Genomic DNA, 17630 nt, shown 5'->3' with positions numbered 1-17630 from the left:
GTCTGTTGTGAATGCTTTAGACTGGAGTCAAGCAGTGACTAAAGGTGGAGGAAATATTAATGTCTTGGGGGCAGGACAGACCTTGGGGAGAACAGTGGTGAAAAGTGAGTACAGTCACAACACTCACTGTAATCACAAAAGCCTTCCTATCATCCTGTCTGATCTGAATGGTTGGACACCAAGTGCATTGTTCTCGCTGTTGTAAACACATACACACATGTGGTGTTGGATGCACCTGTTCATACACATTAAATATAGGCATGCTAATGTAAATACCTTTTTATCCTATTTATACACATATTTTCAGTCACAAAAGAACATGCAGCACAGTCTAATTGGATGTTGAGAATCCTCAAAAATCCAGTGTAGTTGTGAATTTTTCTATTAATAAACAATCACAGAATGGGAGTAGAATGCTGGTTGCAACCTCAGACACTGTTAATGAGCCACAAGTGCAGATGGGACCACTCGTTCTCTGAAACGGTTAACATCCCAGCCTTTCTTTATGTTTCCACTGTACAGTAAGACACCTGGTGCTAGGTCTGGGGGAGGTTATTTGATTTTATTCTGCCCGACATCTTCACCAAGCAGGGGAAAAAGTTCTGGTGCCATGTTATTTCCATGACTCATCTACCTTGTGAAGCAGGGTAAGCCTTTTTCTCTTCAGACCATCTATAAAAGATTACTCGACAGACACTTTATAGCCTCAGAAGGATTGCTGCAAAGGACTGCATAGAGGACTTATAAGGACAAAGAGAAGGCTTGACCTAAATCTCACACTGAGAGTACAATTTACCTGGAATTGGCTGCAAATCTTACCTTCTATTACATTTTCACAGTCAAATATCAAATCATGAAACTGGTTTCCACTAAAAGGACGGTTCACACAGCATCAGATCTTGAACTGTAACAAAAAAATTAATCCCAGTCAATGACTTTCATGACTGTATTTTATTCAGTTTCATTAAAAATATAATTAATCTCCATTAATTGACTGTTCCCTAAGAGATATCCTTTTGTGGAATGTTCTTATTTGCAGAGAGCTTTGCACATGATGCATCACCGTTCCTGGAAGGGCTTTGTTTATCTTCTGTGGTGATTAATGGACCACAGGGACTACTTGGGCCCTGCTGCCCAAAAATATGACCTTCTCCTGGGGTAGGATGCTCTGTTGGCCAGAGCGGGTAACTCCCAGGACCTTATCCTCCCCAGGATCATCCAGCCTGTGTTTGTGTGAGAGAGGGAGTGAGGCCGGCAGGGGTCAGAGATACAAGGGTCAAAGGGCAGAGGACAAACACCGTCTGGCAGTGATTATGACACTGATGGGAGATGGCTTGTGTGTGTGTGTGTGTGCTTGTGCTGGCTTGTTTGTGTGCATGCATGCGAGGGTGTGTGTTTGATTAATATAGAAATTAGTTGCAGACAATGTTTATTCTGACTGAGAGCCAGGTTCATGATTCAAGCAAGATTCATTAGAAAATCATTTTTGTTGGAGGACCAGTAAGTGCAATAATTTTATCTCAAAACCATTACATTTACTGATGGTGCTACTGTTACTCAGCTGCTTAATCTGCCAAATAAGCACTGATTGCACTTCATTGTGGGATGTGCATAACTAAGAGACACTATGGACGATTAACCTCAAGCATCGAAATGTCCTTTGACCTGCATAATTATGGTGCTCAGTAGACTTCCTCAGCATGCTTAGGGGCCCACCTGTGTGAACAATTAGGACTAGGAAACTCAGCTGTGAACTCTCCACGACATCAAGCAGGAGTGCATGTTCACAGCTGCAAGGGTTGATGGTCATGCAAGATTTATGATTCTGTCAACACACTCTGCTTAAAGTTCATTTTCTATTGAATGTTGTTTTAGAGTTTTAAAGTAATCCCAGTAGTAAGTTCCCTCAGAGAAGGCAGCAGTCTGTCTTATCTGTTTCTCGGTCTCAGGGGCAGAGGAAGTCATACAGAGAGAACTCTGTTATATCGACTGGTGTTTCCTGTGTTTAGAAGGATTAAAGTCAAGGAAATGGGCACAGAGGGCACTGCCAAGTTAATGCCGGCAGGACGTGAGCTAGTATGCTGGCCCTGCCCTCCTAATCACCGACGTGGAGATATGGGTAGTTGGCCAAGGCCTCGTGCAGTTGTAATCGCTGTGTCCTTAATGTTGGGTGGGTTTGTTGTAACTTGTTGGTAAGTTGTAACTGAGTTAACTACTTGTACTCACTGTAAATTATGTTATTGTTGCTTGCTTTCCTACAGGTACACTCTTGCACGTCTGAGGTTCATGTTGTTTAATTTGTAACTTGTTTAACTACTTCTGCTACTGCTCTTATGTTTCTTCCCATTGGCACTTGGTTGCTTATCACAATGTATGCTCATGTTTTGGCTTCCCGCAATGTTTTTTGGGGATATCTCATCGTTTATGATCATTGACCTGTGTACTTTTTGTAAAGCTCTCTCTTGGAAGTCGCTTTGGATAAAAGTGTCTACTAAATTAATAAATGAATACATGTAATGTAATGTTTTGTATCCCCTTAAGGCAGCCATTTTGGAGGCCTGTTCCAGCCATAGAGTTGATGAAGACTGAAGGAGATCTGAACTCAACCTGAACTGTCTCTGTCATTGTTGCCTGACTTATGACACCCAGGAATGTGTAATTGATTTGTGGTTGTTCGAGGACAATTTGAAACTGTATTGGAGGGAGGAAGAGAAAATGGAGAAAGGATGAGTGCCCACACAAATAAATATCTCCATTCTTGAACAGAGAGAGAGAACTTGACAGAGACTGGGTCGAAAATTCACCTTTTGGCAAGACAAAACAAAGAGTATAAAGAAAAGAAATAGACATCAAACTGTTATAAATCTTCTGTTCTCTGAAATGACGAGTATGGGGAAAAAAGAAAAGAAAAAGAGATCATAAGGAGGTCAAAAACCAGATTTGGACTAAACTGGAGTCTAACCACTCTTATACGCTTCTGCATATCTAAAATTGATGTGAGTGACCACATTCATTTTCATTTGTGGCCAAGATTGCATGTTGGGAGGCTTTTGTTTATAAGTTAAGACATTTTGTGCGCACTGGGCATGCTCACCACAGTGTCATGGAGGTATGTGACATCCACTCACAGTTACCGGAGAGATACAACGTTTCTCAGGAAGTTTATGGAGATGGCTGCTGCGGGTTTGAGAAATTGTATTTTAATTGTTTTGAATTGCCACGATGGACATCCACAGCATGTCATGAGTGATGTACCGACTGGCAAAAGCCATGATGACTCAGCGATCTAGATGTCTGAGATGTTTGAACTTATGTTTCACATAAAACTAGCTTCAGACAAAACAGAGACCTGCTTCCACGTAACTGTGTGAGAACCCTGTCATCCCTTCCCTGTAATTGTTTACACTAAACAACCACAGATTATCAGGCTGCTGCAAATGACATGACAAACATTAAGTTTAACAGCTAAAACAGTTCTGCATTTGTATTTATGTGTTAGCTGGTAGTGTTCCTATGGGAAGCTGTGGAAGGAAGGACTCTACGTGACTAAGGAAATCGTCCCTGAGGGAATCGATGAACAGAGGCTTGGGAAAGCACTGTATACACTCTCTAAAGAGTTAAACACTACACTTAGCCACATGCGTACAAGCCTAACAGGCATGTCGGCTTTCTAAACAGCACATGCAGAACCACAGACAGCTGTGGGAACCTGCCTAAAGTGCTTTTAAGTGAGATAAACATGTATATACCATGTATATACAATGTTATACAATTTAAAAATAAAATTTCCCTAAAGAAATGCCGGAAAAATAGCAGCAAAAGTGGTTTAGTCATTTGTAAAGAGTTTCGATTTATTGTGTGTTGTTCATTTGCTATATTCCAAATCTCGTAATATACAATTGAATTACGTGCATCCTTCATAATAATTGTTTCAGATTTCTCCCTCATTGATTGTGTGAGCTCATGCATCTCAAAGATACACTTGTCTTAACTGGAAAGCATCTTCTATTATAGTTTACTCAATCTTAATTGTATTACTTCGAATCATATTGAATTAACCATAAAAAATCTATTTGGCACAGTGAATTAAAGCAAGTCTAAATACACAGTCGTTTCCATGTTGGTATATTCAGGTTCATCGTGGTCATCGCCGTGAGGTGGAGTATCAATGGAACAGCATGTGGGGCTTCCTACTGTGAGGTACCCTCAGAAGAAAGAAGATTAGATGTTTAGAAGTGGAGGATCAGATGAACCCTACAGCAAGTTTCTTTCACCTGATACAGTAGCTTAGCCGTGGCTTGCGGCATTGCTAATGACCCAGACTACCCAGCTGTCTCCACTGTCAAAGATGTAGCCATCAATATTACTGGCCTATGGGGGTTGAAACACAAGATGGTGGGTTGAAGTCCTCATACTCTCTCTGTGTGTTTGTTGTAAATGCATTGTCCTAAGTCCGGTTTATTCCAACTTTTGTTTACTGTAAAAAAAAAAAAATACAAATGGAAGTGCAAGACAATAGTTTTAATGATTGACACATACTGTATGTAAATTCCAATGCCACAGAACATTTAAGTATATGATTGAAGCAGTAACATGTGACCAGGGCCGGCCCGACCCAATAACAAACAAAACATTTGTTTAAGGCCCCGTGATGGTTCGAGGACCCCCCCCCCCCCCCCAAAAAAGAAAAAAAACATTTGAAAGCAAATAAAAAATACCAATCCATGGGCCCCCTACACAATTTTTGTTTAGGGCCCCCAAAACGCGAGGGCTTCATGTGACAGTAGATGTCATTTACGAAACACACATGCCCAGTTGAGCCCATGATAGCTTGTCAAAGGGTTGTACTGGTAAGATGTGCCAGTCTCTGTGCCTTCCATCCAATTAGCATCAGTATACATTCCAGCTCACTGGGCTATACAGATACAATGTTTAGCTTGGACGCTCTCCATTGGAGCATAAATCTCTGGCCAAGCTGAGTATACATTTCAACAAACCATTGAGCATTGGTGTATCGGGAAATATGACCTTAAGTGGAAAATATACCAGGAAACTCTTGTCCTTGTGTTTTCTGTTCCATAACATAGATCTATTTGCAAGGCAACACTGTATCCTCAACTGCTTCAACTATTGCCACAGTCAGGGTCAACTGGTTAGAGTAGTGACTGATTTTTAATAAACAATGAAAACAATTATCTACAACCAAGAAATGCTTTCTTCTTGTGCAAGCAGAAAGACCGTCTGGCAACTGTTGGAGTGTCCAATCTAGAATTATATCCACTGAGAAACGATCAGCCTCTTGTACTTCCGGTGTACGTCACTCAAAGGCATTTCGCCCGTCAACTCTCACCCAGAGAAATATTGGGTCTTGCTCTGGGAACCTGCTGGAACTCAATATCAGCCTGGGGAATTCAATAAAGGAGGAAGGCCGAACAGGAAATATTCTTCTCATGGTGAAGGATGGCATTTCCAAAGTCCCTCAGTTGTAAGTCTGCTCTGTAACATGACCAAGGCTTAGGATAATTGTAAAATAGTGTTTCTGGTTAAAGTAAATGGCATGTAACAGGATCCTCTTCAGACTATTTTTCAGCAAAGATGCACAGCCTGTTGGAAAATGGCGCCCTTGGATAAAGAGGAATTCTATTTGTTAAGAGTCCTTCTGGATTTTCAGATACTGTCATGTAATGTAGTGTACGTGCAATGACCCACCATATTAGCAATAATCAGTTTTTATCGGGTGGTAAATGAGGCAGCCGATGCTATGAAACGTGTTTGAACAACTGTACCGGTGTATCTGTAGCTCTAGACCGGAGAAAACATTTAAGCAGGAGTAAAGAAGACTAGCCACTGTTTTCCTGATGAGAGCAAAGTCACTGGCTCTATTAAGTCTCTATTCAGCACTTTATCCTTTACCCCCTTTTCGACCCAATTAATTCACCAGTAGAGGCTTTTTCTACAGAGGCTGCTTGTCATGCGGGTTTCTGAAGCACAGTGAGGCCCGGTATAATCCTATTGCGTTGCACTACAAACGAAGAGTCAAGAACATCAAGAAGTTCTCTCATCACAAACAAGAGTGAGGCATGTTCAGGGACAGATGTGGAAGAACTGAAGGATCACCCAGGATGAATAGCTTCAATAATACATTACAAAGGAAGGGGGTTATTGTTACAGGGGAACCTGGCCTGGTCTTGGCCCAACCTGACCTCCAGCCAACTTCAACCAGGAGACCGGTGAGGGAAAATCGTTCCATATATATTCCTGGCATCTCTCATGAGGCCGTCACGACTGTGTACATAGCGCTGTCCCAACATCCGGGGAATCATAACCCCCCAGAATTGTTTTTAGAAAGGAGTCTTTTTCCAGTGAAGACATGCAGTTCCATGAACCCCATCCAATGAAAACAGCACCCGTCCCCTAGTGACCGGTGGGGATTGTCCGAACGGCTCTCCAAATCCATGGGGGGATACTAGGGGGGCTGAGCTGGGATGATTTAATTACACAAAGAAAACATCACAAGTCACAAGGGGGTTATGGGTCTGTGTGTTGGGGCTGATATTGAGGCCCCCTGCTTGGCTTACCTGCCCCCATTGTATGGAAGACTAGTTGGAGCCACAGGCCAGTGTTCCTTTCATGTGTATTTCTAATTACTGAGGAGGCATGCAGCTAGTGTAGAAAAAGAAATAGGAGATATGAACCGGACAAAGAGGTGTGTGTGTGTGTATAGTATGTGTGTGTGCGTGTATAGTATGTGTGTGTGTGTTTGTGTGTTTGAGCATGTCTGAGCACATACGTGTGTGTCTGTGTTTACGTCCCTGGTGGATGGTCGCTAGTGTGTGTTTACAGGAGATGGAGACAGAGGGCTCAGATGAGATCAGAGCAGGGTTTGATCTGGGTTAACTAACTCTCTCTGTAAGTCTTATGCTCTATCATCCCTGGATTCCTCTGAGATCTGAGGGATCACTTCAGTCCCTAATACCGTGGCAACAAATGTACTTGAAAAAGGACAATAATGAATATATCTATCTAATATGTCCTTTATACCAACAAAACAGAATGACTTTGAGACCAATGTTCTGTTAATGGGACATAATTCTGACATATTGTTTTATGTGCTTCGTTATATACAGAAATGTATTTCCCTCAACCAACCAACCAACCAACCAACTGATGTTGTGAATTAGACATCTTTTTAAAGAATGGTAGCCAATGAGAACATACGTCATTATGTGAGTCAGTGTATAATATGCAGACATTGCGTAACGTGACTCATCTTTTAAACACACTGTGAGTCTTCCAAAGCCTCAAGACAAGCATGACACAAGCAGACAAAGGATATCATGCAAAAGGTATTCTCAGAATAAGTTTCATGTCAGACAAATGTGTGTGTGTGTATTTTTCAGAATGTTAACTAACTCCAAGGAGACAAAGATGAATCATTTCAACTGCACAGTTTGTTTGTAAACAGCAGATGGCTCATGCACAGTTAGTGTGCTACTTCTTCACACATCCCAACTCTTTTGGCATGATTTAGATATGTAGACATACAAGTGATGTAATCCTATCGCACTTGACTTGCTGCATTACTTTCCTACACCCCTCAATCGTCCTGGCGTGCACATATTTAGAACAAACTTCTAGACCCTTGCCCAGGGATTAATCCTAATTTCAGTAATATGATGCATTTTATGGTAGGTCTTGAGATCAAGATGATAAAGAGGAGCTTTTTCTATTGGGTTCACACCATTTGGGAGTAATTGCATTTATGTTGATATGGTAGGAAAATAATACATAGCCATACTCTTTCAAAAGTGACGGTCATTAAAAATATAATATTACTGTTAACTCAAAGAGAATTCTGGAAGAATCTCACACTTAATGTCTACTGGTGGTCTCACAGTAACATCCCTTAACACTTTCTTCCTCACTTTTCAAATATTTGTTCTCCTAAATCTTATAGACCAACTAAAACTTTCTCTTTAAATTTCTTGCGGTTTCATGGTTTATTATTTTGAATATCTCACAACATCCAAAAACTACCATCACCACCCGTGGCAATATTTAATAATCAGTAATAGAAACGCATGACAACTAAGATTGAAACTGTTCCCAGACTGACAAGCTGGCAGGATTGTGATCTGTCTTAGAAATACAAACATGGATCAGAGGGCAAAAAACAAACAATGACCTGGATGGATGCAAGGAAAACTATTTTATAAACCGTGTTTGAAGTACATTGGACACAGTCTTTACTTTCAGATATCTACTTGTAGATATGTAGGCTACTGGAAATGTTAACATTGCTCAACATTGGGATGTGGATTTGATATGTTGTGAACTTTTAAGGAGATGTAAACATTCTTGTGTTACAAGAGGACAGAACGGGAGATGAAAGAAGAGTACTAAGGTAAGAGTATTAAAGAGTACAACAGATGAGAGGAGAGTAGTGGAGAGTACCAGAGATGAGAGGAGAATACAGGAGATGGGTGAAGAGTCCAGGAGATGGGTGAAGAGTCCAGGAGATGGGTGAAGAGTACAGGAAATGGGTGAAGAGTCCAGGAGATGGGTGAAGAGTCCAGGAGATGGGTGAAGAGTCCAGGAGATGGGTGAAGAGTACAGGAGATGGGTGAAGAGTACAGGAGATGGGTGAAGAGTCCAGGAGATGGGTGAAGAGTCCAGGAGATGGGTGAAGAGTCCAGGAGATGGGTGAAGAGTCCAGGAGATGAGAAGAGAGTAGTGTAGAGTACAGGAGATGAGAGCCAGGATAGAGCAAAGTAGGCCACCTGAAATCGATCTTCTCTAGCCTGTTGTAGCCCTTAAATCTGTCCCCCATAGAGTAGGACCCGTCAGGTCTTGTCCAAGAGAAGGGCAACATAGCCATGGTCATCGGTTCAGTTTCCACATGTGCAAGGCTATTACGACGAATGGCTGAAAGTTGAATGGCCGAAGTTTTGAAAGAATGGTGCTCACCTTGTAAGAGTATGTTACCACTGTAAACCGATCTCTCCTACAAAATAAATGTGATTTAAACTTGATCTCTGACAATGACAAAGGGTCACCTTAGATTTCCGAAATGTGTGAATCACCTTGACAAGGATGGACTGACAGTATTTGTTTGCATTTGAGTTTGAACTCTTGCCCCTGTGAAGCCTAGATCAAGTATAAACAGCTGATGTGACGCTGACACGATGAAGTGGACAGACGTGACCTGTGGAGGCGTGCAAAGGGGGCGGCGGCAGCACAGTTGTCAAGGTGTTGACAACAATGTTAGACAAACATGTTAGGGAATGTCAAATATGAGTGGTTATAGGTTATTGTGTTCTTGACAGTCCATAAGATGATGGCCAAAACATTGACTATTTTCTGTGAAAACCATCAAAACTTCAAAGATGACAAACAGATTGTAAATCACATGATTTAGGATATGTTTGTCATCTATATAAGCCATTTAAATAAATGTTTGTGAGGGATAATGTAACTGGCTTAAAAACTGTAAGTACTTAAATTAATTATTTAAATGAAAACTCTCTTCCATTTGCATTTCCTCTAAAATTCCATTCCAGTTTAGTATGAGATTGGCTTTACTTTAGAATGTAGCTGGAGACTTGCATGTGAAAACCTTAACCTTTTTCAAGGTTCAGCGCAGTCTTTTTTTTCTTTGGCCCTTTGCCTAGATTCACTAGAAGAACTTGACTGTGTTCACAGGCCCCTATAAATTATTTGGCTGTTATTAGTCTGAAAACGATAAGAAAACACTTTGAGCGGCATGAAAGAGGATGATGATTATTAGATGGTGAGAACTTTGATTTGATCAAATGGTCCAATTGGTTTTATGACTGGTCTAGAGAGTGTAAGGATTTGACTTTGTTAAAAGCAGAAACATAAGTCATAATAGCATTATAACATAACTTCAATATTGTACCTATTTAATGAAATCTAAATCTGGGTTTTTGACAGCCTATCCTTCTTCACCAATAATTTAAATCATGTGTAGAGTTGGATCGCAGTTGTTGTATTTTGGTTATATACCCAGCAGATGGCATGGTTGCTTAGTTTTTAATCATCACTGTTCTTCCAACACCACCTGGAAGGTTTGCTTTGAGTACCATGGTTATCTGTATTTATAATGATATTACAGAAGGCTATGTTCTTTTATTCAAGGTATTCAAGGTATCTGTTCTTTAATCTAGTAATGTTTAGGAGTAGCAGCAACCCAGCCTGGTTTGCCTTTGGTTACTTCACAAGGATCATGCAATGTGAACATTTCTAATATATCATTTTTTGTTCAAGGCCAAACGGTTTCAAATATGCTTACATTCTAATATTTCACCATTGGTTCATTATTTCATTTGATCTTAATATCATAAGGGATGAAAGATGGCAGCTGTTTTATTGTTTTGTTGAAACAATAATCTAACCACGCAAACCTCTGGTTGAGACCAAAGCAGTGTGCCACAAAAAAGTAACAGAAACATCCACCATAATATAATGCATTGGATCAAATATATTAGGGCTATTTTGGGCTTATTATGCCTTTCCATATAATATATGATTATGGATGGTGCCAATTTACAGACATATATCCCGTATGAAGGTCACGATTTCCAAGTACCCTCTGCACTTAAAATAAGCAAATACCATCCCCATTCCCATTTCTCTCTCTCTCTCTCTCTCTCTCTCTCTCTCTCTCTCTCTCTCTCTCTCTCTCTCTCTCTCTCTCTCTCTCTCTCTCTCTCTCTCTCTCAAACACACACACACAGTCTCGTCCTCCCTTTCTTTCTTTCTTTCTTTCTTTCTTTCTTTCTTTCTTTCTTTCTTTCTTTCTTTCTTTCTTTCTTTCTTTCTTTCTTTCTTTCTTTCTTTCTTTCTGTGTGCCATAGTGGTCTCCGTCTTTCCATTTTCACAGGGAAGTAAGACAGATGCCTCTCCGGAACTTCACAGTGGAGTGAAAGTGATGAAAGCCACAAGCCGGGTCCCACTGCAAGACCCCAGCCCCTTTGCTGCCGGCGCTAAGCCCCCTCATTTAGAACCCCAGCCCGGAAACCCAGGCTTCTTTTTAATTAAAGCCTTGGTGGATTGGGCGAGAGACCCAGTAGAGATTGCGAGAGAAAAACTTTAAAGTTGCACTTGACAGGTATATTTAAGTTCACCAAGTTTGACCAGATGGAGCATGTATATTGTATAAGTCTTTGAATATGGTGGTGGGGGAGAAAAAAGAAAAATATCAAACAAGTGGAAGAGAGAGAGATGGGGTAGGGGGCGGGGGGGAGAGATTTGGGAATCGAGCGCAACAAGCAAGGAGGAAGCTGACGAGATCCTTCTGGGTGATCTCTTCAGATCTTTCCAAGCACAGAGCAAGTCTCCAGAGTTTACCCTCGCCAAGTGTGGCGGTCTTTAGCTGGCGTTGGATAAGATACAACGCTTTTGAAAGGCTTAATTGTTAATATTCATCGGTGTTATCTAATTACGCAGAGAGGGTTGAAAAATGGATTAGTGTGAGTGTGTGAAGATGAATGCAGGGCTCCCACAGAGAGGCCACTTCTAAAATGTTTTTACGATTCATTTATCCACATGGACTAATCACCATCACAGCATGGGACAAACAAACACCAAAAACGTCAACTGATCAAAACGAGGCCCCGACACGCTGTCTTTGACAATTTTCCATAGATTCCCCAAATGAACCTGTCTTTGGGAGGCACAGCCTTCTAGTTGATTCTCACGGATCTTGTTACCCCCTGCAATTTGCGAATGTTCTTCATCGAAAATGAAAAGTTTTTAAAAGAGATTCAAAGTTGAGACATGAACAACAATTTGAAGAGTAAAAATAATGTATAGGTCTGTTAGTTGTTCAGTGTAGCACTTTAAGACCCTAGATCCTCTCCTCGTGCGACTGATGACTTGGTGTGACTCATTCTCTACTAGTATTACTATTGACAAGTAATATATTGTGTTAACTCTCCAAAACATGATTAGATTGATGCACTTAGCTCAAAAAGAGCCTTCAAACTACTGTACAGTAAATTCCAGGCCTGTTTTTCTTCATGTTTGCGCCCTCTAGTGACTGATTGGTGACTGTACATTTTTGGTGGGAAAGGAACCACTTTAAACAGTACAATCTAATAATTATTTTTTAAACTTGTACTTTCAAAGGTACATAAAAATACTTACTATTATTTCAGACAAACCCCCCAGAATTTAGTCTTTAGCCATCAAGAATATGAACATATATGCTTTAGTACAAAAGTAAACAACCATTTTGTAGTTTTTGAAGACAGATAAGAGGACAATCTTACTGGATCACAGTCCGTAGGACCATCGCCAAGCATTGATCTGCCTTCTTGCAGTTTTATTTAATCATAAATCTGCTTTAAATTTTTAAAGTGCCATTTTTACTCAGTGTCTGTATTAGTTATTACATTATAGCTAGCATCAAGAGTAAGAAAACGGAAGTGTGAACATATTGTAAAATGATTAAATTTGATCAATTTAGTATGTGTCCAGGTGCCCCCACTGCCACACACACACACACACACCCCATATGAGCAGTTAGGCTCCAGCCAGTTGTCTTTTGCCTCCGTGAATTAATAATCAAAGGCCCAAAAAAAGTAGGGGCTTGCAAAAATCAATGGATGCACCAGCAAGACCAACGTTGATGCGGTGTGCCTGCTTACTTTGCAGTGTGTGTGTGTGTGTGTGTGTGTGTACGCATGTGCCGTGGTGACTACGCAAGGCTATTGTGGTGGGTCGAGCAATCATCGCACAATTCTAGTACATCTTTATCAGCCTTCCCTGACAGGGAAACAAGGCTAACCGCTGCAAAAGAAACAAAAAAGGCTCTTTTTCGGGTTAGTGCCTTCTAAATACTGGTTGCCTTCTCCCATCAGTGTGTTCATTACTGCATTATTGATCAAGCCTGGGGGCCCGGGCTCAGATGGTGAACAGGCTTCGAATGTTCTGTGTGCCCTAGTGGTGTAAGAAAGAAGAGGTACTGGGTTTGCAAAGACGATACAGGCCCTGAATGAAGCCTCCAGGAGGCCTGGGATGAACAACACAGAGCATAGCGCTGGCGAAGGCGGCATGGCTGTCCTGAATTGACAACGAATGCACCAGCGTCTCCCAGGAGAATACAGAGCAGCTGGCCCACAGCACACCTGCCCAAGATCTCCAAGAAGCTGAGTGAGACAGAAAGCAGAAGAGAGGGGGAGGGAGGGAGGGAGACAGAAAGAGGGGCCAGTACATATTGACACTTTAATAATTGAGGGCCGCTTCACAGCTCCTTTGGTTTGACAGCCACCAAACCCTCTCTTTCAATGGTTCTCTGCAGGTACAAGGGACGATGAACAACTGGCAGGAAACAAAAGAGATAGAATTTCAAAGAAGAGGAGCAAGGAGAGGAAGGAAGTGATTTTCTCAAAGGAGCTATTAACCAGCAAAGCTCAAACCGTTGATTTATTTATTGAAAAAGGAATTCCAAAATTCTAATAAATATGATTTCTGAATCATTAGCATAGCCTTATCAATTTGAATTTCAATTTAAAGTGGATCCTCCTATTTAAAGTGCTGTAAGATTTTTGCAATGGAGACATATGCTAGAAGTTAGAACATATTTGATTTGTAAGAGGATTGTTCCCAAACAATGAATGATGTTCATGACAGGACTAGCATGGGAAAAGTGATGAAACATTTACATTACATTTACATTTAAGAATTTAGCAGACGCTTTTATCCAAAGCGACTTCCAAGAGAAAGCTTTACAATAGAGCATAGGTCACTGATCATAACAACGACGTAGTCCCAAACACTGCAAGCAGCCAAAACATGAAGCATACATTGTGAAAAACTAAACAAGTGCCAAAGGGAAGACCCATAAGAGCATGCAGTTATACAAGATACAAATTAAAACAACATGAACCCCAAAAAGTGCAAGACTGTACCTGTAGAAGAACAATCAATAGTAAAATATTTCACAACGAGTACGAGAGTTCAAGAATTAACTTTGTTATAACTAACTTACAAGAGCAACAAGTCTCTCAATGAGAGTCATTGTGATCCTGGAGGAAACTAACATCAGGTCCAATCAAGCAAGCATTCCTAAGTGCCGTTGTACTCCCGGAACAAGTGCGTCTTGCGCATGCTGGGAGACCAGCGAGCAGCGAGTTGCAGTAGTCAAGTGCTTGGACTAGCAGCTGGGTGGAGTGCTCAGACAGGTATCTCCTGATCTTCCGGATGTTGTAGAGGGTGAATCTACACGACCGGGAGATTGCAGCAATGTGGGCCGTGAGGGAGAGCTCGTCATCCATTGTAACCCCAAGGTTCCTGGCAGAGGATGAAGGGGTCACCGTTGCAGATCCCAGGGTGATTGACAGATCGTGGGAGATGGAGGGTTTAGCCGGGATGATGAGAAGTTCTGTTTTGGTGCTCGGTCATCCAGGCGGAGATGTCTGTGAGGCAGGCCTCAATCCTAGCTGAGATCCCCGGATAAGTCAGGGGGAACGACAGGTACAACTGCATGTCAACAGCATAGCAGTGGTAGGAGAAGCCATGGGAGGTGATGATTGGTCCAAGTGAGGTGGCGTACAGAGAGAAGAGGAGGGGTCCAAGGACGGAGCCCTGTGGGACACCAGTGGAAAGCTGGCGAGGGTCTGACAGTTTGCCTCTCCAGAAGACCTGGTAGGATCTTCCCGACAGGATCTGGTGGTTAACCATATCAAACGCTGCAGAAAGGTCCAGCAGACTGATGACGGATGACCTGGAAGCCGCTCTTGCAGACTGGAGGGCAGTGGTGACTGAAAGGAGGGCAGTCTCTGTGGAGTAGCCAGTCTTGAAGCCCGATTGTTTGGGGTCAAGCAGGTTGTTCTGGGAGAGAAAGTTTGAGAGTTGGTTAGATACAGCACGTTCAATTGTTTTTGAAAAGAAGGGTAACAATGATACCGGTCTAAAGTTCTGGATGATGGCAGGGTTAAGGGAGGGTTTTTTGAGTAGAGGGGTAAAACATGGCAGTCATTTTCTTATGTACCTTCCAGTCGTGTGATGAAAGCTCAGAGCTGAAGCAAACCATCAATTAGGTCAAAAGTAAGTGAATGGCTAAGTGCTCAGGGATTTCAATATATGGCTCGTACAGAACAGCATGATGTCCATTACTTTTCAATTAGCTTGATAAAGGTAACAGCATGTTAGACCGAGGGATTTGATAGTTATCCCGAGTACAACTTCAATGTGGCAATTCTCATTTTACAAAGATGTTTACATTTTTTGTACGTGCATGCAGTCTTTAGATTCATATACAAATAAAAAACAATGGCATATAATGTCACATGTAAGCTGAGGCCTGAGCCCAGCCATTTACTGCACGTCATTCCCTCTCTCTCTCTCTCTCTCTCTCTCTCTCTCTCTCTCTCTCTCTCTCTCTCTCTCTCTCTCTCTCTCTCTCTGTCTCTCTCTCTCTCTCTCTCTGTCTCTCTCTCTCTCTCTGTCTCTCTCTCTCTCTCTCTCTCTCTCTCTCTCTCTCTCTCTCTCTCTCTCTCTCTCTCTCTCTCTCTCTCTCTCTCTCTCTCTGTCTCTCTCTCTCTCTCTCTCTGTCTCTCTCTCTCTCTCTCTCTCTCTCTCTCTCTCTCTCTCTCTCTCTCTCTCTCTCTCTCTCTCTCTCTCTCTCTGTCTCTCTCTCTCTCTCTCTCTCTCTCTCTCCCATGTTTCCAGTCCTCTCCATAATTACTGTCTGTCAATAAAAGAATGAAGGCAGTAATACCCCCAAAAATATATCAGAATTGTATTTCATTCGTATCCCTTGCTGTGTTTTGATGTGTTCTCCTAGCCCCGTGGTTACAGATCACCAGTGAATTAGACAGAATCGATAGGGAAAGGCCATCTCCCTTATCCCAAAAGTGATCATTACCAACAACACTATCGATCCGTTCATCGATGCATCACTAATTGTTTCTCAAGCTTATGTCTTTCATCCATTTTCCAACCAATGTGAATATGTTAACCTTGGTTCGTTGAAGGAGGAAGGACACCCACGAGGGGGAAAACATCAATTATAATTCCACTTAAAATCTTCACTTGACGTGACGTTTTTTTCACTTTATGGACCGATCATGGTCATGTGATGTTCTGCGAGCACAGAATGCCGATTTTGGCCAAACCAGATATAATCGAATGATTCTGTACTTGCGGTTGAACTTCAGTCTTGAACATTGGTGGGGTTGTCCTCAGTGGAGCTAATTGAAACTGTAGTACGTTTGCACATCGATCAGTTACAAAACAACGTTATCTGAGATGTGGAATACTAATGAAACGTATTCAGTATTAAAGCAGGCATCGGATTTAATGCATCAAATATGCATTCAGATTTAACTTTAATTTGTTTTATTGATTCTATTGGGCCCAACATCATGTCAAAGTCAGGAAGAATAAATATATGATTTGGAACGATTGCTCCAAGAGAAACTGACAAACATACCGTTCTGTGTATTGATAGCTTACTGTATAAAAACAAGTTGTCTATATGTTAAATGGTTCCAATCAACAGCGTCTCTTCAGTGATACATTTCAACTTGAAATCTACAGTCTCTTTCTTTGTTAAACAAAGTCACGGGTGGTAAGTCTATTTTAGTTATTGATCCATTGCCTAATTGAATATCTAATAAATTAATAGCCCATATCTATTTCAATTAGGAGCAATGTTACCCGTGTTAATGGACATGACTGGATAACTATTGGATTACTGCCAGACGTTTCCTCTGTGATATAACTAGCTCAACATATAAGGCTTAATTAGGAAACTTAAGAAGGCCTAACGCAGTACCAGATAATCCGACCACAGGTGCGTCAGACGGTGGCTGTTTGTGTCGCACGCGCTGACTGGCCAGATGTAAAGACGAGTAGTTACTGCGGGGACAGCAGCCCTCTGCCAGGACATCTGCTGCATGTCACGACATGCCGCTACTGCCCGTGAGGTCTTCATCAAGAACACTGCTTGCCCCGGCCCACTCAGCACCTGCTTGCAATGTGTCGGTTACTGAACACATTGGCCCAAATGGGATTTTAAAACAAGAGGGTGTCAAACTGGTATTTGACGGTCCAAGATATGAATTCTAATCATCAAATGACCGGCCAAGGCTATCCATTCGTCAGTGTGAGGGAGAGTACTCAAAGTTCATACCTGGGGTTGTGAAGTGATGGATCTGCCCGGAACCGGTTTCCCAGGGAGGAGGTAGTCTGAGAGGTAACCTTTAACCCCCTCACCTCCACAAACCCAGCCTGAGGCAAAGTCCCACAAACAAACCCATTAAATGTGTGCCAGGATATGGATCGGGGTGATGCATTCGCCCTAGCTCTCACACTTTTATATGCCAACTCACTCACACGTCCACAAAACAAACACACGCATACACGAACACAGACCCCAGTCGACACAAACGGATGTCAGTGATGATTGTGCAACGTTAATTACCGCATATTTAATTTCCTCTCCCTCTCCCTCCCTCTCACTCTCTTCCCCTCCACCCCCGCCCCTCCAGATTGTGGGGCCGAGCCTCTAGCAGTGCGCTGCTGAAGGTGTGTTTGTGCTGTTATGCCCTCTGGCTTGGCTGCCAGCTTACTCCCGATGATCTGAGCCAGAAGGCAGACTG

At 42.0% G+C, this 17630-nt stretch overlaps 1 long non-coding RNA gene across 1 annotated transcript; it reads left to right on the top strand.

The window, feature by feature from the left end:
* Window positions 1-2085: 2085 nt before the first annotated feature.
* On the top strand, window positions 2086-3346 carry LOC146236761 (uncharacterized). The gene is made up of 2 exons (XR_014741006.1): window positions 2086-2192; window positions 2542-3346. It is a non-coding gene; the product is annotated as an uncharacterized LOC146236761 (long non-coding RNA).
* The last annotated feature ends 14284 nt before the right edge of the window (window positions 3347-17630 follow it).

The sequence above is a fragment of the Hypomesus nipponensis genome, chromosome 22 (assembly GCF_054491055.1).
Source record: "Hypomesus nipponensis isolate SF chromosome 22, ASM5449105v1, whole genome shotgun sequence".
Lineage (NCBI taxonomy): Eukaryota > Metazoa > Chordata > Actinopteri > Osmeriformes > Osmeridae > Hypomesus > Hypomesus nipponensis.
The sequence above is the reverse complement of the archived record's forward strand: the minus strand, read 5'-3'. Positions and strand labels throughout refer to the sequence as shown.